This window comes from Hyperolius riggenbachi, chromosome 8 (assembly GCF_040937935.1).
Source record: "Hyperolius riggenbachi isolate aHypRig1 chromosome 8, aHypRig1.pri, whole genome shotgun sequence".
NCBI lineage: Eukaryota > Metazoa > Chordata > Amphibia > Anura > Hyperoliidae > Hyperolius > Hyperolius riggenbachi.
The window spans coordinates 90,243,926-90,265,090 of NC_090653.1; the positions used below are offsets into that span (position 1 = coordinate 90,243,926).

The following is a 21,165-nucleotide window of genomic DNA, read 5'->3' on the forward strand; positions in this document are numbered from 1 at the left end:
GAACTCTGGGTCATATAGTTTACTTAGAGTCTCTTCCAAGGTCCATCAGGGTATTGGGTTCAAAGTAAGGCAAAGGTTAGAATCCCAGTGTGGACTAGCAGTGTTTATTTGAGGTTGATGTAAAAACTTTGCTGGGACTTGCACAAGTTGTAAGAAAAGAGTTAGCGTCATTGACATTGTGGTGAAAGCTCAGCAAAAGCAGCCACCTTTGTAGCTGTAAACAGTCAAGGGCAGGGATTGAATGATAAGCATGAGTGAGGAAGCACAGGCTTTTGCAAAGTCTCCGAGGACATTTACAACAAGAGGAGCAAATACACTACAGAAGTGACAAGAACAGAGCTCAACGACCACGAAGGGACTCAAACCCTCAATCTTCTGATCCGAAGTCAGACGCCTTATCCATTAGGCCACGCGGTCTCATGCCTCTTTATGAAGAAACCATTTTCCACTGGAAACAGCCACCGCATAGGAAAAGACGCTCAAGGAGCACAAAGGATTTCATTTGTTAGAGCAGGCACATGACATTGCTGTCTAAGGTATTGCAGTGATCCAAAATGGCAGTTTGATGAGTGTTTTCAGAGAAAAAACATGCCTTGCAGTGTTCATGAAGTCTTCTAGGCTAAGTTTGTGGTTGTCTCTTCTCTGTTAAGTATAGTCATTGTGCCAGCTGCATGGGCACATAGTACACCGCTTGTCAGGATGGCCGAGTGGTCTAAGGTGCCAGACTCAAGAGGCTTCTCTTCCCTTCTCATGGGCCTTCTGGTCTCCGAATGGAGGCGTGGGTTCAAATCCCACTTCTGACAGAGCTTTTTCACTTTGTCCATCATGGCACATTGGTCGGGCCTGCCAAAGCAAGCTCTTGGGTCTTTTCGTTTACTAGGCTCTTCAAAGGGCCTTCTCAACAGCAACCTCACATGGACTTTTGGAAAATCTCGCAGAAAAGGAACAAGGCCGACTTTTTTCTACAAGCTTTCTAACACACGTTTTACAAACTGACAAATTCCATCCCCTTTGGCACACCTACAGTCATATGGGTTAGCTCATCTTCTCTTCTAGTTCACTTCATCAGGATCAGAAGCTTTGGAGGCAATTTGTTTTGCTAAATCTTAAAAGGTTAGTGTACAGGTAAAGTGACAAATATGTAAGGAGACCGAACTCAGGAGATAGGTTTTGGCAATAACTTACAGGTCTTCCCTGTATCTTCTGACCTTTGGTGAAAGAGGTGGGGTTATTCCCTCTTCTGACAAGACTCATTTGTTGAAATTTCAACGGACCCTTCCTTGAAAAGAGTTCAGGTTGCAAGAAAACCAATTGCAGTGTTCCATTTGCGGTGTGGATCATATCTTTTCAGAGGAAATGACAGACATACTTTCCAAATTTCAGGCAAGAACTCTTTATATAAATTGGGAACCGAGGCAACCTTTTGAAATTGTTGAGCTTGCAACAAGATGGAATCGCATCGTGCCACTTGACATGCTGTGTCTGCACCTTTGTAAAAGTCTGGCTTACAGCAGAATTGCAGACAAGGATTTCCTAAATCATATAGGAAATTAATTTTCTCATGTTAGTAAACAAAATGCTTAGCAGAAAGGGAGATGCCACCATGAATGTTTGAACCCTGGGTCATATAGTTTACTTAGAGTCTCTTCCAAGGTCCATCAGGGTATTGGGTTCAAAGTAAGGCAAAGGTTAGAATCCCAGTGTGGACTAGCAGTGTTTATTTGAGGTTGATGTAAAAACTTTGCTGGGACTTGCACAAGTTGTAAGAAAAGAGTTAGCGTCATTGACATTGTGGTGAAAGCTCAGCAAAAGCAGCCACCTTTGTAGCTGTAAACAGTCAAGGGCAGGGATTGAATGATAAGCATGAGTGAGGAAGCACAGGCTTTTGCAAAGTCTCCGAGGACATTTACAACAAGAGGAGCAAATACTCTACAGAAGTGACAAGAACAGAGCTCAACGACCACAAAGGGACTCAAACACTCAATCTTCTGATCCGAAGTCAGACGCCTTATCCATTAGGCCACGCGGTCTCATGCCTCTTTATGAAGAAACCATTTTCCACTGGAAACAGCCACCGCATAGGAAAAGACGCTCAAGGAGCACAAAGATTTCATTTGTTAGAGCAGGCACATGACATTGCTGTCTAAGGTATTGCAGTGATCCAAAATGGCAGTTTGATGAGTGTTTTCAGAGAAAAAACATGCCTTGCAGTGTTCATGAAGTCTTCTAGGCTAAGTTTGTGGTTGTCTCTTCTCTGTTAAGTATAGTCATTGTGCCAGCTGCATGGGAACATAGTACACTGCTTGTCAGGATGGCCGAGTGGTCTAAGGCGCCAGACGCAAGAGGCTTCTCTTCCCTTCTCATGGGCCTTCTGGTCTCCGAATGGAGGCGTGGGTTCAAATCCCACTTCTGACAGAGCTTTTTCACTTTGTCTATCATGGCACATTGGTCGGGCCTGCCAAAACAAGCTCTTGGGTTTTTTCGTTTACTAGGCTCTTCAAAGGGCCTTCTCAACAGCAACCTCACATGGACTTTTGGAAAATCTCGCAGAAAAGGAACAAGGCCGACTTTTTTCTACAAGCTTTCTAACACACGTTTTACAAACTGACAAATTCCATCCCCTTTGGCACACCTACAGTCATATGGGTTAGCTCATCTTCTCTTCTAGTTCACTTCATCAGGATCAGAAGCTTTGGAGGCAATTTGTTTTGCTAAATCTTAAAAGGTTAGTGTACAGGTAAAGTGACAAATATGTAAGGAGACCGAACTCAGGAGATAGGTTTTGGCAATAACTTACAGGTCTTCCCTGTATCTTCTGACCTTTGGTGAAAGAGGTGGGGTTATTCCCTCTTCTGACAAGACTCATTTGTTGAAATTTCAACGGACCCTTCCTTGAAAAGAGTTCAGGTTGCAAGAAAACCAATTGCAGTGTTCCATTTGCGGTGTGGATCATATCTTTTCAGAGGAAATGACAGACATACTTTCCAAATTTCAGGCAAGAACTCTTTATATAAATTGGGAACCGAGGCAACCTTTTGAAATTGTTGAGCTTGCAACAAGATGGAATCGCATCGTGCCACTTGACATGCTGTGTCTGCACCTTTGTAAAAGTCTGGCTTACAGCAGAATTGCAGACAAGGATTTCCTAAATCATATAGGAAATTAATTTTCTCATGTTAGTAAACAAAATGCTTAGCAGAAAGGGAGATGCCACCATGAATGTTTGAACCCTGGGTCATATAGTTTACTTAGAGTCTCTTCCAAGGTCCATCAGGGTATTGGGTTCAAAGTAAGGCAAAGGTTAGAATCCCAGTGTGGACTAGCAGTGTTTATTTGAGGTTGATGTAAAAACTTTGCTGGGACTTGCACAAGTTGTAAGAAAAGAGTTAGCGTCATTGACATTGTGGTGAAAGCTCAGCAAAAGCAGCCACCTTTGTAGCTGTAAACAGTCAAGGGCAGGGATTGAATGATAAGCATGAGTGAGGAAGCACAGGCTTTTGCAAAGTCTCCGAGGACATTTACAACAAGAGGAGCAAATACTCTACAGAAGTGACAAGAACAGAGCTCAACGACCACAAAGGGACTCAAACCCTCAATCTTCTGATCCGAAGTCAGACGCCTTATCCATTAGGCCACGCGGTCTCATGCCTCTTTATGAAGAAACCATTTTCCACTGGAAACAGCCACCGCATAGGAAAAGACGCTCAAGGAGCACAAAGATTTCATTTGTTAGAGCAGGCACATGACATTGCTGTCTAAGGTATTGCAGTGATCCAAAATGGCAGTTTGATGAGTGTTTTCAGAGAAAAAACATGCCTTGCAGTGTTCATGAAGTCTTCTAGGCTAAGTTTGTGGTTGTCTCTTCTCTGTTAAGTATAGTCATTGTGCCAGCTGCATGGGAACATAGTACACTGCTTGTCAGGATGGCCGAGTGGTCTAAGGCGCCAGACGCAAGAGGCTTCTCTTCCCTTCTCATGGGCCTTCTGGTCTCCGAATGGAGGTGTGGGTTCAAATCCCACTTCTGACAGAGCTTTTTCACTTTGTCTATCATGGCACATTGGTCGGGCCTGCCAAAACAAGCTCTTGGGTCTTTTCGTTTACTAGGCTCTTCAAAGGGCCTTCTCAACAGCAACCTCACATGGACTTTTGGAAAATCTCGCAGAAAAGGAACAAGGCCGACTTTTTTCTACAAGCTTTCTAACACACGTTTTACAAACTGACAAATTCCATCCCCTTTGGCACACCTACAGTCATATGGGTTAGCTCATCTTCTCTTCTAGTTCACTTCATCAGGATCAGAAGCTTTGGAGGCAATTTGTTTTGCTAAATCTTAAAAGGTTAGTGTACAGGTAAAGTGACAAATATGTAAGGAGACCGAACTCAGGAGATAGGTTTTGGCAATAACTTACAGGTCTTCCCTGTATGTTCTGACCTTTGGTGAAAGAGGTGGGGTTATTCCCTCTTCTGACAAGACTCATTTGTTGAAATTTCAACGGACCCTTCCTTGAAAAGAGTTCAGGTTGCAAGAAAACCAATTGCAGTGTTCCATTTGCGGTGTGGATCATATCTTTTCAGAGGAAATGACAGACATACTTTCCAAATTTCAGGCAAGAACTCTTCATATAAATTGGGAACCGAGGCAACCTTTTGAAATTGTTGAGCTTGCAACAAGAAGGAATCGCATCGTGCCACTTGACATGCTGTGTCTGCACCTTTGTAAAAGTCTGGCTTACAGCAGAATTGCAGACAAGGATTTCCTAAATCATATAGGAAATTAATTTTCTCATGTTAGTAAACAAAATGCTTAGCAGAAAGGGAGATGCCACCATGAATGTTTGAACCCTGGGTCATATAGTTTACTTAGCGTCTCTTCCAAGGTCCATCAGGGTATTGGGTTCAAAGTAAGGCAAAGGTTAGAATCCCAGTGTGGACTAGCAGTGTTTATTTGAGGTTGATGTAAAAACTTTGCTGGGACTTGCACAAGTTGTAAGAAAAGAGTTAGCGTCATTGACATTGTGGTGAAAGCTCAGCAAAAGCAGCCACCTTTGTAGCTGTAAACAGTCAAGGGCAGGGATTGAATGATAAGCATGAGTGAGGAAGCACAGGCTTTTGCAAAGTCTCCGAGGACATTTACAACAAGAGGAGCAAATACTCTACAGAAGTGACAAGAACAGAGCTCAACGACCACGAAGGGACTCGAACCCTCAATCTTCTGATCCGAAGTCAGACGCCTTATCCATTAGGCCACGCGGTCTCATGCCTCTTTACGAAGAAACCATTTTCCACTGGAAACAGCCACCGCATAGGAAAAGACGCTCAAGGAGCACAAAGGATTTCATTTGTTAGAGCAGGCACATGACATTGCTGTCTAAGGTATTGCAGTGATCCAAAATGGCAGTTTGATGAGTGTTTTCAGAGAAAAAACATGCCTTGCAGTGTTCATGAAGTCTTCTAGGCTAAGTTTGTGGTTTTCTCTTCTCTGTTAAGTATAGTCATTGTGCCATCTGCATGGGCACATAGTACACCACTTGTCAGGATGGCCGAGTGGTCTAAGGCGCAAACTCAAGAGGCTTCTCTTCCCCTCTCATGGGCCTTCTGGTCTCCGAATGGAGGCGTGGGTTCAAATCCCACTTCTGACAGAGCTTTTTCACTTTGTCCATCATGGCACATTGGTCGGGCCTGCCAAAACAAGCTCTTGGGTCTTTTCGTTTACTAGGCTCTTCAAAGGGCCTTCTCAACAGCAACCTCACATGGACTTTTGGAAAATCTCGCAGAAAAGGAACAAGGCCGACTTTTTTCTACAAGCTTTCTAACACACGTTTTACAAACTGACAAATTCCATCCCCTTTGGCACACCTACAGTCATATGGGTTAGCTCATCTTCTCTTCTAGTTCACTTCATCAGGATCAGAAGCTTTGGAGGCAATTTGTTTTGCTAAATCTTAAAAGGTTAGTGTACAGGTAAAGTGACAAATATGTAAGGAGACCGAACTCAGGAGATAGGTTTTGGCAATAACTTACAGGTCTTCCCTGTATCTTCTGACCTTTGGTAAAAGAGGTGGGGTTATTCCCTCTTCTGACAAGACTCATTTGTTGAAATTTCAACGGACCCTTCCTTGAAAAGAGTTCAGGTTGCAAGAAAACCAATTGCAGTGTTCCATTTGCGGTGTGGATCATATCTTTTCAGAGGAAATGACAGACATACTTTCCAAATTTCAGGCAAGAACTCTTTATATAAATTGGGAACCGAGGCAACCTTTTGAAATTGTTGAGCTTGCAACAAGAAGGAATCGCATCGTGCCACTTGACATGCTGTGTCTGCACCTTTGTAAAAGTATGGCTTACAGCAGAATTGCAGACAAGGATTTCCTAAATCATATAGGAAATTCATTTTCTCATGTTAGTAAACAAAATGCTTAGCAGAAAGGGAGATGCCACCATGAATGTTTGAACCCTGGGTCATATAGTTTACTTAGAGTCTCTTCCAAGGTCCATCAGGGTATTGGGTTCAAAGTAAGGCAAAGGTTAGAATCCCAGTGTGGACTAGCAGTGTTTATTTGAGGTTGATGTAAAAACTTTGCTGGGACTTGCACAAGTTGTAAGAAAAGAGTTAGCGTCATTGACATTGTGGTGAAAGCTCAGCAAAAGCAGCCACCTTTGTAGCTGTAAACAGTCAAGGGCAGGGATTGAATGATAAGCATGAGTGAGGAAGCACAGGCTTTTGCAAAGTCTCCGAGGACATTTACAACAAGAGGAGCAAATACTCTACAGAAGTGACAAGAACAGAGCTCAACAACTGGACTCAAACCCTCAATCTTCTGATCCGAAGTCAGACGCCTTATCCATTAGGCCACGCGGTCTCATGCCTCTTTATGAAGAAACCATTTTCCACTGGAAACAGCCACCGCATAGGAAAAGACGCTCAAGGAGCACAAAGGATTTCATTTGTTAGAGCAGGCACATGACATTGCTGTCTAAGGTATTGCAGTGATCCAAAATGGCAGTTTGATGAGTGTTTTCAGAGAAAAAACATGCCTTGCAGTGTTCATGAAGTCTTCTAGGCTAAGTTTGTGGTTGTCTCTTCTCTGTTAAGTATAGTCATTGTGCCAGCTGCATGGGCACATAGTACACCGCTTGTCAGGATGGCCGAGTGGTCTAAGGTGCCAGACTCAAGAGGCTTCTCTTCCCTTCTCATGGGCCTTCTGGTCTCCGAATGGAGGCGTGGGTTCAAATCCCACTTCTGACAGAGCTTTTTCACTTTGTCCATCATGGCACATTGGTCGGGCCTGCCAAAACAAGCTCTTGGGTCTTTTCGTTTACTAGGCTCTTCAAAGGGCCTTCTCAACAGCAACCTCACATGGACTTTTGGAAAATCTCGCAGAAAAGGAACAAGGCCGACTTTTTTCTACAAGCTTTCTAACACACGTTTTACAAACTGACAAATTCCATCCCCTTTGGCACACCTACAGTCATATGGGTTAGCTCATCTTCTCTTCTAGTTCACTTCATCAGGATCAGAAGCTTTGGAGGCAATTTGTTTTGCTAAATCTTAAAAGGTTAGTGTACAGGTAAAGTGACAAATATGTAAGGAGACCGAACTCAGGAGATAGGTTTTGGCAATAACTTACAGGTCTTCCCTGTATGTTCTGACCTTTGGTGAAAGAGGTGGGGTTATTCCCTCTTCTGACAAGACTCATTTGTTGAAATTTCAACGGACCCTTCCTTGAAAAGAGTTCAGGTTGCAAGAAAACCAATTGCAGTGTTCCATTTGCGGTGTGGATCATATCTTTTCAGAGGAAATGACAGACATACTTTCCAAATTTCAGGCAAGAACTCTTTATATAAATTGGGAACCGAGGCAACCTTTTGAAATTGTTGAGCTTGCAACAAGATGGAATCGCATCGTGCCACTTGACATGCTGTGTCTGCACCTTTGTAAAAGTCTGGCTTACAGCAGAATTGCAGACAAGGATTTCCTAAATCATATAGGAAAATAATTTTCTCATGTTAGTAAACAAAATGCTTAGCAGAAAGGGAGATGCCACCATGAATGTTTGAACCCTGGGTCATATAGTTTACTTAGAGTCTCTTCCAAGGTCCATCAGGGTATTGGGTTCAAAGTAAGGCAAAGGTTAGAATCCCAGTGTGGACTAGCAGTGTTTATTTGAGGTTGATGTAAAAACTTTGCTGGGACTTGCACAAGTTGTAAGAAAAGAGTTAGCGTCATTGACATTGTGGTGAAAGCTCAGCAAAAGCAGCCACCTTCGTAGCTGTAAACAGTCAAGGGCAGGGATTGAATGATAAGCATGAGTGAGGAAGCACAGGCTTTTGCAAAGTCTCCGAGGACATTTACAACAAGAGGAGCAAATACTCTACAGAAGTGACAAGAACAGAGCTCAACGACCACGAAGGGACTCGAACCCTCAATCTTCTGATCCGAAGTCAGACGCCTTATCCATTAGGCCACGCGGTCTCATGCCTCTTTATGAAGAAACCATTTTCCACTGGAAACAGCCACCGCATAGGAAAAGACGCTCAAGGAGCACAAAGGATTTCATTTGTTAGAGCAGGCACATGACATTGCTGTCTAAGGTATTGCAGTGATCCAAAATGGCAGTTTGATGAGTGTTTTCAGAGAAAAAACATGCCTTGCAGTGTTCATGAAGTCTTCTAGGCTAAGTTTGTGGTTTTCTCTTCTCTGTTAAGTATAGTCATTGTGCCATCTGCATGGGCACATAGTACACCACTTGTCAGGATGGCCGAGTGGTCTAAGGTGCCAGACTCAAGAGGCTTCTCTTCCCTTCTCATGGGCCTTCTGGTCTCCGAATGGAGGCGTGGGTTCAAATCCCACTTCTGACAGAGCTTTTTCACTTTGTCCATCATGGCACATTGGTCGGGCCTGCCAAAACAAGCTCTTGGGTCTTTTCGTTTACTAGGCTCTTCAAAGGGCCTTCTCAACAGCAACCTCACATGGACTTTTGGAAAATCTCGCAGAAAAGGAACAAGGCCGACTTTTTTCTACAAGCTTTCTAACACACGTTTTACAAACTGACAAATTCCATCCCCTTTGGCACACCTACAGTCATATGGGTTAGCTCATCTTCTCTTCTAGTTCACTTCATCAGGATCAGAAGCTTTGGAGGCAATTTGTTTTGCTAAATCTTAAAAGGTTAGTGTACAGGTAAAGTGACAAATATGTAAGGAGACCGAACTCAGGAGATAGGTTTTGGCAATAACTTACAGGTCTTCCCTGTATCTTCTGACCTTTGGTGAAAGAGGTGGGGTTATTCCCTCTTCTGACAAGACTCATTTGTTGAAATTTCAACGGACCCTTCCTTGAAAAGAGTTCAGGTTGCAAGAAAACCAATTGCAGTGTTCCATTTGCGGTGTGGATCATATCTTTTCAGAGGAAATGACAGACATACTTTCCAAATTTCAGGCAAGAACTCTTTATATAAATTGGGAACCGAGGCAACCTTTTGAAATTGTTGAGCTTGCAACAAGATGGAATCGCATCGTGCCACTTGACATGCTGTGTCTGCACCTTTGTAAAAGTCTGGCTTACAGCAGAATTGCAGACAAGGATTTCCTAAATCATATAGGAAATTAATTTTCTCATTTTAGTAAACAAAATGCTTAGCAGAAAGGGAGATGCCACCATGAATGTTTGAACCCTGGGTCATATAGTTTACTTAGAGTCTCTTCCAAGGTCCATCAGGGTATTGGGTTCAAAGTAAGGCAAAGGTTAGAATCCCAGTGTGGACTAGCAGTGTTTATTTGAGGTTGATGTAAAAACTTTGCTGGGACTTGCACAAGTTGTAAGAAAAGAGTTAGCGTCATTGACATTGTGGTGAAAGCTCAGCAAAAGCAGCCACCTTTGTAGCTGTAAACAGTCAAGGGCAGGGATTGAATGATAAGCATGAGTGAGGAAGCACAGGCTTTTGCAAAGTCTCCGAGGACATTTACAACAAGAGGAGCAAACACTCTACAGAAGTGACAAGAACAGAGCTCAAGGACCACAAAGGGACTCAAACCCTCAATCTTCTGATCTGAAGTCAGACGCCTTATCCATTAGGCCACGCGGTCTCATGCCTCTTTATGAAGAAACCATTTTCCACTGGAAACAGCCACCGCATAGGAAAAGACGCTCAAGGAGCACAAAGGATTTCATTTGTTAGAGCAGGCACACGACATTGCTGTCTAAGGTATTGCAGTGATCCAAAATGGCAGTTTGATGAGTGTTTTCAGAGAAAAAACATGCCTTGCAGTGTTCATGAAGTCTTCTAGGCTAAGTTTGTGGTTATCTCTTCTCTGTTAAGTATAGTCATTGTGCCAGCTGCATGGGCACATAGTACACCGCTTGTCAGGATGGCCGAGTGGTCTAAGGCGCCAGACTCAAGAGGCTTCTCTTCCCTTCTCATGGGCCTTCTGGTCTCCGAATGGAGGCGTGGGTTCAAATCCCACTTCTGACAGAGCTTTTTCATTTTGTCCATCATGGCACATTGGTCGGGCCTGCTAAAACAAGCTCTTGGGTCTTTTCGTTTACTAGGCTCTTCAAAGGGCCTTCTCAACAGCAACCTCACATGGACTTTTGGAAAATCTCGCAGAAAAGGAACAAGGCCGACTTTTTTCTACAAGCTTTCTAACACACGTTTTACAAACTGACAAATTCCATCCCCTTTGGCACACCTACAGTCATATGGGTTAGCTCATCTTCTCTTCTAGTTCACTTCATCAGGATCAGAAGCTTTGGAGGCAATTTGTTTTGCTAAATCTTAAAAGGTTAGTGTACAGGTAAAGTGACAAATATGTAAGGAGACCGAACTCAGGAGATAGGTTTTGGCAATAACTTACAGGTCTTCCCTGTATCTTCTGACCTTTGGTGAAAGAGGTGGGGTTATTCCCTCTTCTGACAAGACTCATTTGTTGAAATTTCAACGGACCCTTCCTTGAAAAGAGTTCAGTTTGCAAGAAAACCAATTGCAGTGTTCCATTTGCGGTGTGGATCATATCTTTTCAGAGGAAATGACAGACATACTTTCCAAATTTCAGGCAAGAACTCTTCATATAAATTGGGAACCGAGGCAACCTTTTGAAATTGTTGAGCTTGCAACAAGAAGGAATCGCATCGTGCCACTTGACATGCTGTGTCTGCACCTTTGTAAAAGTCTGGCTTACAGCAGAATTGCAGACAAGGATTTCCTAAATCATATAGGAAATTCATTTTCTCATGTTAGTAAACAAAATGCTTAGCAGAAAGGGAGATGCCACCATGAATGTTTGAACCCTGGGTCATATAGTTTACTTAGAGTCTCTTCCAAGGTCCATCAGGGTATTGGGTTCAAAGTAAGGCAAAGGTTAGAATCCCAGTGTGGACTAGCAGTGTTTATTTGAGGTTGATGTAAAAACTTTGCTGGGACTTGCACAAGTTGTAAGAAAAGAGTTAGCGTCATTGACATTGTGGTGAAAGCTCAGCAAAAGCAGCCACCTTTGTAGCTGTAAACAGTCAAGGGCAGGGATTGAATGATAAGCATGAGTGAGGAAGCACAGGCTTTTGCAAAGTCTCCGAGGACATTTACAACAAGAGGAGCAAATACTCTACAGAAGTGACAAGAACAGAGCTCAACGACCACGAAGGGACTCGAACCCTCAATCTTCTGATCCGAAGTCAGACACCTTATCCATTAGGCCACGCGGTCTCATGCCTCTTTATGAAGAATCCATTTTCCACTGGAAACAGCCACCGCATAGGAAAAGACGCTCAAGGAGCACAAAGGATTTCATTCGTTAGAGCAGGCACATGACATTGCTGTCTAAGGTATTGCAGTGATCCAAAATGGCAGTTTGATGAGTGTTTTCAGAGAAAAAACATGCCTTGCAGTGTTCATGAAGTCTTCTAGGCTAAGTTTGTGGTTTTCTCTTCTCTGTTAAGTATAGTCATTGTGCCATCTGCATGGGCACATAGTACACCACTTGTCAGGATGGCCGAGTGGTCTAAGGTGCAAACTCAAGAGGCTTCTCTTCCCTTCTCATGGGCCTTCTGGTCTCCAAATGGAGGCGTGGGTTCAAATCCCACTTCTGACAGAGCTTTTTCACTTTGTCCATCATGGCACATTGGTCGGGCCTGCCAAAACAAGCTCTTGGGTCTTTTCGTTTACTAGGCTCTTCAAAGGGCCTTCTCAACAGCAACCTCACATGGACTTTTGGAAAATCTCGCAGAAAAGGAACAAGGCCGACTTTTTTCTACAAGCTTTCTAACACACGTTTTACAAACTGACAAATTCCATCCCCTTTGGCACACCTACAGTCATATGGGTTAGCTCATCTTCTCTTCTAGTTCACTTCATCAGGATCAGAAGCTTTGGAGGCAATTTGTTTTGCTAAATCTTAAAAGGTTAGTGTACAGGTAAAGTGACAAATATGTAAGGAGACCGAACTCAGGAGATAGGTTTTGGCAATAACTTACAGGTCTTCCCTGTATCTTCTGACCTTTGGTGAAAGAGGTGGGGTTATTCCCTCTTCTGACAAGACTCATTTGTTGAAATTTCAACGGACCCTTCCTTGAAAAGAGTTCAGGTTGCAAGAAAACCAATTGCAGTGTTCCATTTGCGGTGTGGATCATATCTTTTCAGAGGAAATGACAGACATACTTTCCAAATTTCAGGCAAGAACTCTTTATATAAATTGGGAACCGAGGCAACCTTTTGAAATTGTTGAGCTTGCAACAAGAAGGAATCGCATCGTGCCACTTGACATGCTGTGTCTGCACCTTTGTAAAAGTCTGGCTTACAGCAGAATTGCAGACAAGGATTTCCTAAATCATATAGGAAATTAATTTTCTCATGTTAGTAAACAAAATGCTTAGCAGAAAGGGAGATGCCACCATGAATGTTTGAACCCTGGGTCATATAGTTTACTTAGAGTCTCTTCCAAGGTCCATCAGGGTATTGGGTTCAAAGTAAGGCAAAGGTTAGAATCCCAGTGTGGACTAGCAGTGTTTATTTGAGGTTGATGTAAAAACTTTGCTGGGACTTGCACAAGTTGTAAGAAAAGAGTTAGCGTCATTGACATTGTGGTGAAAGCTCAGCAAAAGCAGCCACCTTTGTAGCTGTAAACAGTCAAGGGCAGGGATTGAATGATAAGCATGAGTGAGGAAGCACAGGCTTTTGCAAAGTATCCGAGGACATTTAAAACAAGAGGAGCAAATACTCTACAGAAGTGACAAGAACAGAGCTCAACAACTGGACTCAAACCCTCAATCTTCTGATCCGAAGTCAGACGCCTTATCCATTAGGCCACGCGGTCTCATGCCTCTTTATGAAGAAACCATTTTCCACTGGAAACAGCCACCGCATAGGAAAAGACGCTCAAGGAGCACAAAGGATTTCATTTGTTAGAGCAGGCACATGACATTGCTGTCTAAGGTATTGCAGTGATCCAAAATGGCAGTTTGATGAGTGTTTTCAGAGAAAAAACATGCCTTGCAGTGTTCATGAAGTCTTCTAGGCTAAGTTTGTGGTTGTCTCTTCTCTGTTAAGTATAGTCATTGTGCCAGCTGCATGGGCACATAGTACACCGCTTGTCAGGATGGCCGAGTGGTCTAAGGTGCCAGACTCAAGAGGCTTCTCTTCCCTTCTCATGGGCCTTCTGGTCTCCGAATGGAGGCGTGGGTTCAAATCCCACTTCTGACAGAGCTTTTCACTTTGTCCATCATGGCACATTGGTCGGGCCTGCCAAAACAAGCTCTTGGGTCTTTTCGTTTACTAGGCTCTTCAAAGGGCCTTCTCAACAGCAACCTCACATGGACTTTTGGAAAATCTCGCAGAAAAGGAACAAGGCCGACTTTTTTCTACAAGCTTTCTAACACACGTTTTACAAACTGACAAATTCCATCCCCTTTGGCACACCTACAGTCATATGGGTTAGCTCATCTTCTCTTCTAGTTCACTTCATCAGGATCAGAAGCTTTGGAGGCAATTTGTTTTGCTAAATCTTAAAAGGTTAGTGTACAGGTAAAGTGACAAATATGTAAGGAGACCGAACTCAGGAGATAGGTTTTGGCAATAACTTACAGGTCTTCCCTGTATGTTCTGACCTTTGGTGAAAGAGGTGGGGTTATTCCCTCTTCTGACAAGACTCATTTGTTGAAATTTCAACGGACCCTTCCTTGAAAAGAGTTCAGGTTGCAAGAAAACCAATTGCAGTGTTCCATTTGCGGTGTGGATCATATCTTTTCAGAGGAAATGACAGACATACTTTCCAAATTTCAGGCAAGAACTCTTCATATAAATTGGGAACCGAGGCAACCTTTTGAAATTGTTGAGCTTGCAACAAGAAGGAATCGCATCGTGCCACTTGACATGCTGTGTCTGCACCTTTGTAAAAGTCTGGCTTACAGCAGAATTGCAGACAAGGATTTCCTAAATCATATAGGAAATTCATTTTCTCATGTTAGTAAACAAAATGCTTAGCAGAAAGGGAGATGCCACCATGAATGTTTGAACCCTGGGTCATATAGTTTACTTAGAGTCTCTTCCAAGGTCCATCAGGGTATTGGGTTCAAAGTAAGGCAAAGGTTAGAATCCCAGTGTGGACTAGCAGTGTTTATTTGAGGTTGATGTAAAAACTTTGCTGGGACTTGCACAAGTTGTAAGAAAAGAGTTAGCGTCATTGACATTGTGGTGAAAGCTCAGCAAAAGCAGCCACCTTTGTAGCTGTAAACAATCAAGGGCAGGGATTGAATGATAAGCATGAGTGAGGAAGCACAGGCTTTTGCAAAGTCTCCGAGGACATTTACAACAAGAGGAGCAAATACTCTACAGAAGTGACAAGAACAGAGCTCAACAACCACGAAGGGACTCAAACCCTCAATCTTCTGATCCAAAATCAGACACCTTATCCATTAGGCCACGCGGTCTCATGCCTCTTTATGAAGAAACCATTTTCCACTGGAAACAGCCACCGCATAGGAAAAGACGCTCAAGGAGCACAAAGATTTCATTTGTTAGAGCAGGCACATGACATTGCTGTCTAAGGTATTGCAGTGATCCAAAATGGCAGTTTGATGAGTGTTTTCAGAGAAAAAACATGCCTTGCAGTGTTCATGAAGTCTTCTAGGCTAAGTTTGTGGTTGTCTCTTCTCTGTTAAGTATAGTCATTGTGCCAGCTGCATGGGCACATAGTACACCGCTTGTCAGGATGGCCGAGTGGTCTAAGGCACCAGACTCAAGAGGCTTCTCTTCCCTTCTCATGGGCCTTCTGGTCTCTGAATGGAGGTGTGGGTTCAAATCCCACTTCTGACAGAGCTTTTTCACTTTGTCCATCATGGCACATTGGTCGGGCCTGCCAAAACAAGCTCTTGGGTCTTTTCGTTTACTAGGCTCTTCAAAGGGCCTTCTCAACAGCAACCTCACATGGACTTTTGGAAAATCTCGCAGAAAAGGAACAAGGCCGACTTTTTTCTACAAGCTTTCTAACACACGTTTTACAAACTGACAAATTCCATCCCCTTTGGCACACCTACAGTCATATGGGTTAGCTCATCTTCTCTTCTAGTTCACTTCATCAGGATCAGAAGCTTTGGAGGCAATTTGTTTTGCTAAATCTTAAAAGGTTAGTGTACAGGTAAAGTGACAAATATGTTAGGAGACCGAACTCAGGAGATAGGTTTTGGCAATAACTTACAGGTCTTCCCTGTATCTTCTGACCTTTGGTGAAAGAGGTGGGGTTATTCCCTCTTCTGACAAGACTCATTTGTTGAAATTTCAACGGACCCTTCCTTGAAAAGAGTTCAGGTTGCAAGAAAACCAATTGCAGTGTTCCATTTGCGGTGTGGATCATATCTTTTCAGAGGAAATGACAGACATACTTTCCAAATTTCAGGCAAGAACTCTTCATATAAATTGGGAACCGAGGCAACCTTTTGAAATTGTTGAGCTTGCAACAAGAAGGAATCGCATCGTGCCACTTGACATGCTGTGTCTGCACCTTTGTAAAAGTCTGGCTTACAGCAGAATTGCAGACAAGGATTTCCTAAATCATATAGGAAATTAATTTTCTCATGTTAGTAAACAAAATGCTTAGCAGAAAGGGAGATGCCACCATGAATGTTTGAACCCTGGGTCATATAGTTTACTTAGAGTCTCTTCCAAGGTCCATCAGGGTATTGGGTTCAAAGTAAGGCAAAGGTTAGAATCCCAGTGTGGACTAGCAGTGTTTATTTGAGGTTGATGTAAAAACTTTGCTGGGACTTTCACAAGTTGTAAGAAAAGAGTTAGCGTCATTGACATTGTGGTGAAAGCTCAGCAAAAGCAGCCACCTTTGTAGCTGTAAACAATCAAGGGCAGGGATTGAATGATAAGCATGAGTGAGGAAGCACAGGCTTTTGCAAAGTCTCCGAGGACATTTACAACAAGAGGAGCAAATACTCTACAGAAGTGACAAGAACAGAGCTCAACAACCACGAAGGGACTCAAACCCTCAATCTTCTGATCCGAAATCAGACACCTTATCCATTAGGCCACGCGGTCTCATGCCTCTTTATGAAGAAACCATTTTCCACTGGAAACAGCCACCGCATAGGAAAAGACGCTCAAGGAGCACAAAGGATTTCATTTGTTAGAGCAGGCACATGACATTGCTGTCTAAGGTATTGCAGTGATCCAAAATGGCAGTTTGATGAGTGTTTTCAGAGAAAAAACATGCCTTGCAGTGTTCATGAAGTCTTCTAGGCTAAGTTTGTGGTTGTCTCTTCTCTGTTAAGTATAGTCATTGTGCCAGCTGCATGGGCATATAGTACACCGCTTGTCAGGATGGCCGAGTGGTCTAAGGCGCCAGACTCAAGAGGCTTCTCTTCCCTTCTCATGGGCCTTCTGGTCTCCGAATGGAGGCGTGGGTTCAAATCCCACTTCTGACAGAGCTTTTTCACTTTGTCCATCATGGCACATTGGTCGGGCCTGCCAAAACAAGCTCTTGGGTCTTTTCGTTTACTAGGCTCTTCAAAGGGCCTTCTCAACAGCAACCTCACATGGACTTTTGGAAAATCTCGCAGAAAAGGAACAAGGCCGACTTTTTTCTACAAGCTTTCTAACACACGTTTTACAAACTGACAAATTCCATCCCCTTTGGCACACCTACAGTCATATGGGTTAGCTCATCTTCTCTTCTAGTTCACTTCATCAGGATCAGAAGCTTTGGAGGCAATTTGTTTTGCTAAATCTTAAAAGGTTAGTGTACAGGTAAAGTGACAAATATGTAAGGAGACCGAACTCAGGAGATAGGTTTTGGCAATAACTTACAGGTCTTCCCTGTATCTTCTGACCTTTGGTGAAAGAGGTGGGGTTATTCCCTCTTCTGACAAGACTCATTTGTTGAAATTTCAACAGACCCTTCCTTGAAAAGAGTTCAGGTTGCAAGAAAACCAATTGCAGTGTTCCATTTGCGGTGTGGATCATATCTTTTCAGAGGAAATGACAGACATACTTTCCAAATTTCAGGCAAGAACTCTTCATATAAATTGGGAACCGAGGCAACCTTTTGAAATTGTTGAGCTTGCAACAAGAAGGAATCGCATCGTGCCACTTGACATGCTGTGTCTGCACCTTTGTAAAAGTCTAGCTTACAGCAGAATTGCAGACAAGGATTTCCTAAATCATATAGGAAATTCATTTTCTCATGTTAGTAAACAAAATGCTTAGCAGAAAGGGAGATGCCACCATGAATGTTTGAACCCTGGGTCATATAGTTTACTTAGAGTCTCTTCCAAGGTCCATCAGGGTATTGGGTTCAAAGTAAGGCAAAGGTTAGAATCCCAGTGTGGACTAGCAGTGTTTATTTGAGGTTGATGTAAAAACTTTGCTGGGACTTGCACAAGTTGTAAGAAAAGAGTTAGCGTCATTGACATTGTGGTGAAAGCTCAGCAAAAGCAGCCACCTTTGTAGCTGTAAACAATCAAGGGCAGGGATTGAATGATAAGCATGAGTGAGGAAGCACAGGCTTTTGCAAAGTCTCCGAGGACATTTACAACAAGAGGAGCAAATACTCTACAGAAGTGACAAGAACAGAGCTCAACAACCACGAAGGGACTCAAACCCTCAATCTTCTGATCCAAAATCAGACACCTTATCCATTAGGCCACGCGGTCTCATGCCTCTTTATGAAGAAACCATTTTCCACTGGAAACAGCCACCGCATAGGAAAAGACGCTCAAGGAGCACAAAGGATTTCATTTGTTAGAGCAGGCACATGACATTGCTGTCTAAGGTATTGCAGTGATCCAAAATGGCAGTTTGATGAGTGTTTTCAGAGAAAAAACATGCCTTGCAGTGTTCATGAAGTCTTCTAGGCTAAGTTTGTGGTTGTCTCTTCTCTGTTAAGTATAGTCATTGTGCCAGCTGCATGGGCACATAGTACACCGCTTGTCAGGATGGCCGAGTGGTCTAAGGCACCAGACTCAAGAGGCTTCTCTTCCCTTCTCATGGGCATTCTGGTCTCTGAATGGAGGTGTGGGTTCAAATCCCACTTCTGACAGAGCTTTTTCACTTTGTCCATCATGGCACATTGGTCGGGCCTGCCAAAACAAGCTCTTGGGTCTTTTCGTTTACTAGGCTCTTCAAAGGGCCTTCTCAACAGCAACCTCACATGGACTTTTGGAAAATCTCGCAGAAAAGGAACAAGGCCGACTTTTTTCTACAAGCTTTCTAACACACGTTTTACAAACTGACAAATTCCATCCCCTTTGGCACACCCACAGTCATATGGGTTAGCTCATCTTCTCTTCTAGTTCACTTCATCAGGATCAGAAGCTTTGGAGGCAATTTGTTTTGCTAAATCTTAAAAGGTTAGTGTACCGGTAAAGTGACAAATATGTAAGGAGACCGAACTCAGGAGATAGGTTTTGGCAATAACTTACAGGTCTTCCCTGTATGTTCTGACCTTTGGTGAAAGAGGTGGGGTTATTCCCTCTTCTGACAAGACTCATTTGTTGAAATTTCAACGGACCCTTCCTTGAAAAGAGTTCAGGTTGCAAGAAAACCAATTGCAGTGTTCCATTTGCGGTGTGGATCATATCTTTTCAGAGGAAATGACAGACATACTTTGCAAATTTCAGGCAAGAACTCTTCATATAAATTGGGAACCGAGGCAACCTTTTGAAATTGTTGAGCTTGCAACAAGAAGGAATCGCATCGTGCCACTTGACATGCTGTGTCTGCACCTTTGTAAAAGTCTGGCTTACAGCAGAATTGCAGACAAGGATTTCCTAAATCATATAGGAAATTAATTTTCTCATGTTAGTAAACAAAATGCTTAGCAAAAAGGGAGATGCCACCATGAATGTTTGAACCCTGGGTCATATAGTTTACTTAGAGTCTCTTCCAAGGTCCATCAGGGTATTGGGTTCAAAGTAAGGCAAAGGTTAGAATCCCAGTGTGGACTAGCAGTGTTTATTTGAGGTTGATGTAAAAACTTTGCTGGGACTTGCACAAGTTGTAAGAAAAGAGTTAGCGTCATTGACATTGTGGTGAAAGCTCAGCAAAAGCAGCCACCTTTGTAGCTGTAAACAGTCAAGGGCAGGGATTGAATGATAAGCATGAGTGAGGAAGCACAGGCTTTTGCAAAGTCTCCGAGGACATTTACAACAAGAGGAGCAAATACTCTACAGAAGTGACAAGAACAGAGCTCAACGACCACAAAGGGACTCGAACCCTCAATCTTCTGATCCGAAGTCAGACGCCTTATCCATTAGGCCACGCGGTCTCATGCCTCTTTATGAAGAAACCATTTTCCACTGGAAACAGCCACCGCATAGGAAAAGACGCTCAAGGAGCACAAAGGATTTCATTTGTTAGAGCAGGCACATGACATTGCTGTCTAAGGTATTGCAGTGATCCAAAATGGCAGTTTGATGAGTGTTTTCAGAGAAAAAACATGCCTTGCAGTGTTCATGAAGTCTTCTAGGCTAAGTTTGTGGTTTTCTCTTCTCTGTTAAGTATAGTCATTGTGCCAGCTGCATGGGCACATAGTACACCGCTTGTCAGGATGGCCGAGTGGTCTAAGGCGCCAGACTCAAGAGGCTTCTCTTCCCTTCTCATGGGCCTTCTGGTCTCCGAATGGAGGCGTGGGTTCAAATCCCACTTCTGACAGAGCTTTTTCACTTTGTCCATCATGGCACATTGGTCGGGCCTGCCAAAACAAGCTCTTGGGTCTTTTCGTTTACTAGGCTCTTCAAAGGGCCTTCTCAACAGCAACCTCACATGGACTTTTGGAAAATCTCGCAGAAAAGGAACAAGGCCGACTTTTTTCTACAAGCTTTCTAACACACGTTTTACAAACTGACAAATTCCATCCCCTTTGGCACACCTACAGTCATATGGGTTAGCTCATCTTCTCTTCTAGTTCACTTCATCAGGATCAGAAGCTTTGGAGGCAATTTGTTTTGCTAAATCTTAAAAGGTTAGTGTACAGGTAAAGTGACAAATATGTAAGGAGACCGAACTCAGGAGATAGGTTTTGGCAATAACTTACAGGTCTTCCCTGTATGTTCTGACCTTTGGTGAAAGAGGTGGGGTTATTCCCTCTTCTGACAAGACTCATTTGTTGAAATTTCAACGGACCCTTCCTTGAAAAGAGTTCAGGTTGCAAGAAAACCAATTGCAGTGTTCCATTTGCGGTGTGGATCATATCTTTTCAGAGGAAATGACAGACATACTTTCCAAATTTCAGGCAAGAACTCTTTATATAAATTGGGAACCGAGGCAACCTTTTGAAATTGTTGAGCTTGCAACAAGAAGGAATCGCATCGTGCCACTTGACATGCTGTGTCTGCACCTTTGTAAAAGTCTGGCTTACAGCAGAATTGCAGACAAGGATTTCCTAAATCATATAGGAAATTCATTTTCTCATGTTAGTAAACAAAATGCTTAGCAGAAAGGGAGATGCCACCATGAATGTTTGAACCCTGGGTCATATAGTTTACTTAGAGTCTCTTCCAAGGTCCATCAGGGTATTGAGTTCAAAGTAAGGCAAAGGTTAGAATCCCAGTGTGGACTAGCAGTGTTTATTTGAGGTTGATGTAAAAACTTTGCTGGGACTTGCACAAGTTGTAAGAAAAGAGTTAGCGTCATTGACATTGTGGTGAAAGCTCAGCAAAAGCAGCCACCTTTGTAG

At 43.1% G+C, this 21,165-nt stretch overlaps 17 non-coding genes across 17 annotated transcripts; 11 read left to right on the forward strand and 6 right to left on the reverse strand.

The window, feature by feature from the left end:
• Nucleotides 1–344: 344 nt before the first annotated feature.
• Nucleotides 345–417, reverse strand: TRNAR-UCG (transfer RNA arginine (anticodon UCG)). Its single transcript has one exon. It is a non-coding gene; the product is annotated as a tRNA-Arg (tRNA).
• A 276-nt stretch (nucleotides 418–693) lies between these two features.
• On the forward strand, nucleotides 694–803 carry TRNAL-CAA (transfer RNA leucine (anticodon CAA)). The gene is made up of 2 exons: nucleotides 694–731; nucleotides 758–803. It is a non-coding gene; the product is annotated as a tRNA-Leu (tRNA).
• A 1,502-nt stretch (nucleotides 804–2,305) lies between these two features.
• Nucleotides 2,306–2,415, forward strand: TRNAL-CAA (transfer RNA leucine (anticodon CAA)). Its single transcript has 2 exons — nucleotides 2,306–2,343; nucleotides 2,370–2,415. It is a non-coding gene; the product is annotated as a tRNA-Leu (tRNA).
• A 1,154-nt stretch (nucleotides 2,416–3,569) lies between these two features.
• TRNAR-UCG (transfer RNA arginine (anticodon UCG)) lies at nucleotides 3,570–3,642 on the reverse strand. The gene has a single exon. It is a non-coding gene; the product is annotated as a tRNA-Arg (tRNA).
• Nucleotides 3,643–3,917: 275 nt separating this feature from the next.
• On the forward strand, nucleotides 3,918–4,027 carry TRNAL-CAA (transfer RNA leucine (anticodon CAA)). The gene is made up of 2 exons: nucleotides 3,918–3,955; nucleotides 3,982–4,027. It is a non-coding gene; the product is annotated as a tRNA-Leu (tRNA).
• A 1,154-nt stretch (nucleotides 4,028–5,181) lies between these two features.
• On the reverse strand, nucleotides 5,182–5,254 carry TRNAR-UCG (transfer RNA arginine (anticodon UCG)). Its single transcript has one exon. It is a non-coding gene; the product is annotated as a tRNA-Arg (tRNA).
• A 1,882-nt stretch (nucleotides 5,255–7,136) lies between these two features.
• TRNAL-CAA (transfer RNA leucine (anticodon CAA)) lies at nucleotides 7,137–7,246 on the forward strand. The gene is made up of 2 exons: nucleotides 7,137–7,174; nucleotides 7,201–7,246. It is a non-coding gene; the product is annotated as a tRNA-Leu (tRNA).
• Nucleotides 7,247–8,400: 1,154 nt separating this feature from the next.
• Nucleotides 8,401–8,473, reverse strand: TRNAR-UCG (transfer RNA arginine (anticodon UCG)). Its single transcript has one exon. It is a non-coding gene; the product is annotated as a tRNA-Arg (tRNA).
• Nucleotides 8,474–8,749: 276 nt separating this feature from the next.
• Nucleotides 8,750–8,859, forward strand: TRNAL-CAA (transfer RNA leucine (anticodon CAA)). The gene is made up of 2 exons: nucleotides 8,750–8,787; nucleotides 8,814–8,859. It is a non-coding gene; the product is annotated as a tRNA-Leu (tRNA).
• A 1,503-nt stretch (nucleotides 8,860–10,362) lies between these two features.
• TRNAL-CAA (transfer RNA leucine (anticodon CAA)) lies at nucleotides 10,363–10,472 on the forward strand. Its single transcript has 2 exons — nucleotides 10,363–10,400; nucleotides 10,427–10,472. It is a non-coding gene; the product is annotated as a tRNA-Leu (tRNA).
• A 1,154-nt stretch (nucleotides 10,473–11,626) lies between these two features.
• Nucleotides 11,627–11,699, reverse strand: TRNAR-UCG (transfer RNA arginine (anticodon UCG)). Its single transcript has one exon. It is a non-coding gene; the product is annotated as a tRNA-Arg (tRNA).
• Nucleotides 11,700–13,581: 1,882 nt separating this feature from the next.
• On the forward strand, nucleotides 13,582–13,691 carry TRNAL-CAA (transfer RNA leucine (anticodon CAA)). The gene is made up of 2 exons: nucleotides 13,582–13,619; nucleotides 13,646–13,691. It is a non-coding gene; the product is annotated as a tRNA-Leu (tRNA).
• Nucleotides 13,692–15,192: 1,501 nt separating this feature from the next.
• TRNAL-CAA (transfer RNA leucine (anticodon CAA)) lies at nucleotides 15,193–15,302 on the forward strand. The gene is made up of 2 exons: nucleotides 15,193–15,230; nucleotides 15,257–15,302. It is a non-coding gene; the product is annotated as a tRNA-Leu (tRNA).
• Nucleotides 15,303–16,805: 1,503 nt separating this feature from the next.
• Nucleotides 16,806–16,915, forward strand: TRNAL-CAA (transfer RNA leucine (anticodon CAA)). The gene is made up of 2 exons: nucleotides 16,806–16,843; nucleotides 16,870–16,915. It is a non-coding gene; the product is annotated as a tRNA-Leu (tRNA).
• A 1,503-nt stretch (nucleotides 16,916–18,418) lies between these two features.
• Nucleotides 18,419–18,528, forward strand: TRNAL-CAA (transfer RNA leucine (anticodon CAA)). The gene is made up of 2 exons: nucleotides 18,419–18,456; nucleotides 18,483–18,528. It is a non-coding gene; the product is annotated as a tRNA-Leu (tRNA).
• A 1,154-nt stretch (nucleotides 18,529–19,682) lies between these two features.
• On the reverse strand, nucleotides 19,683–19,755 carry TRNAR-UCG (transfer RNA arginine (anticodon UCG)). The gene has a single exon. It is a non-coding gene; the product is annotated as a tRNA-Arg (tRNA).
• A 276-nt stretch (nucleotides 19,756–20,031) lies between these two features.
• Nucleotides 20,032–20,141, forward strand: TRNAL-CAA (transfer RNA leucine (anticodon CAA)). Its single transcript has 2 exons — nucleotides 20,032–20,069; nucleotides 20,096–20,141. It is a non-coding gene; the product is annotated as a tRNA-Leu (tRNA).
• The last annotated feature ends 1,024 nt before the right edge of the window (nucleotides 20,142–21,165 follow it).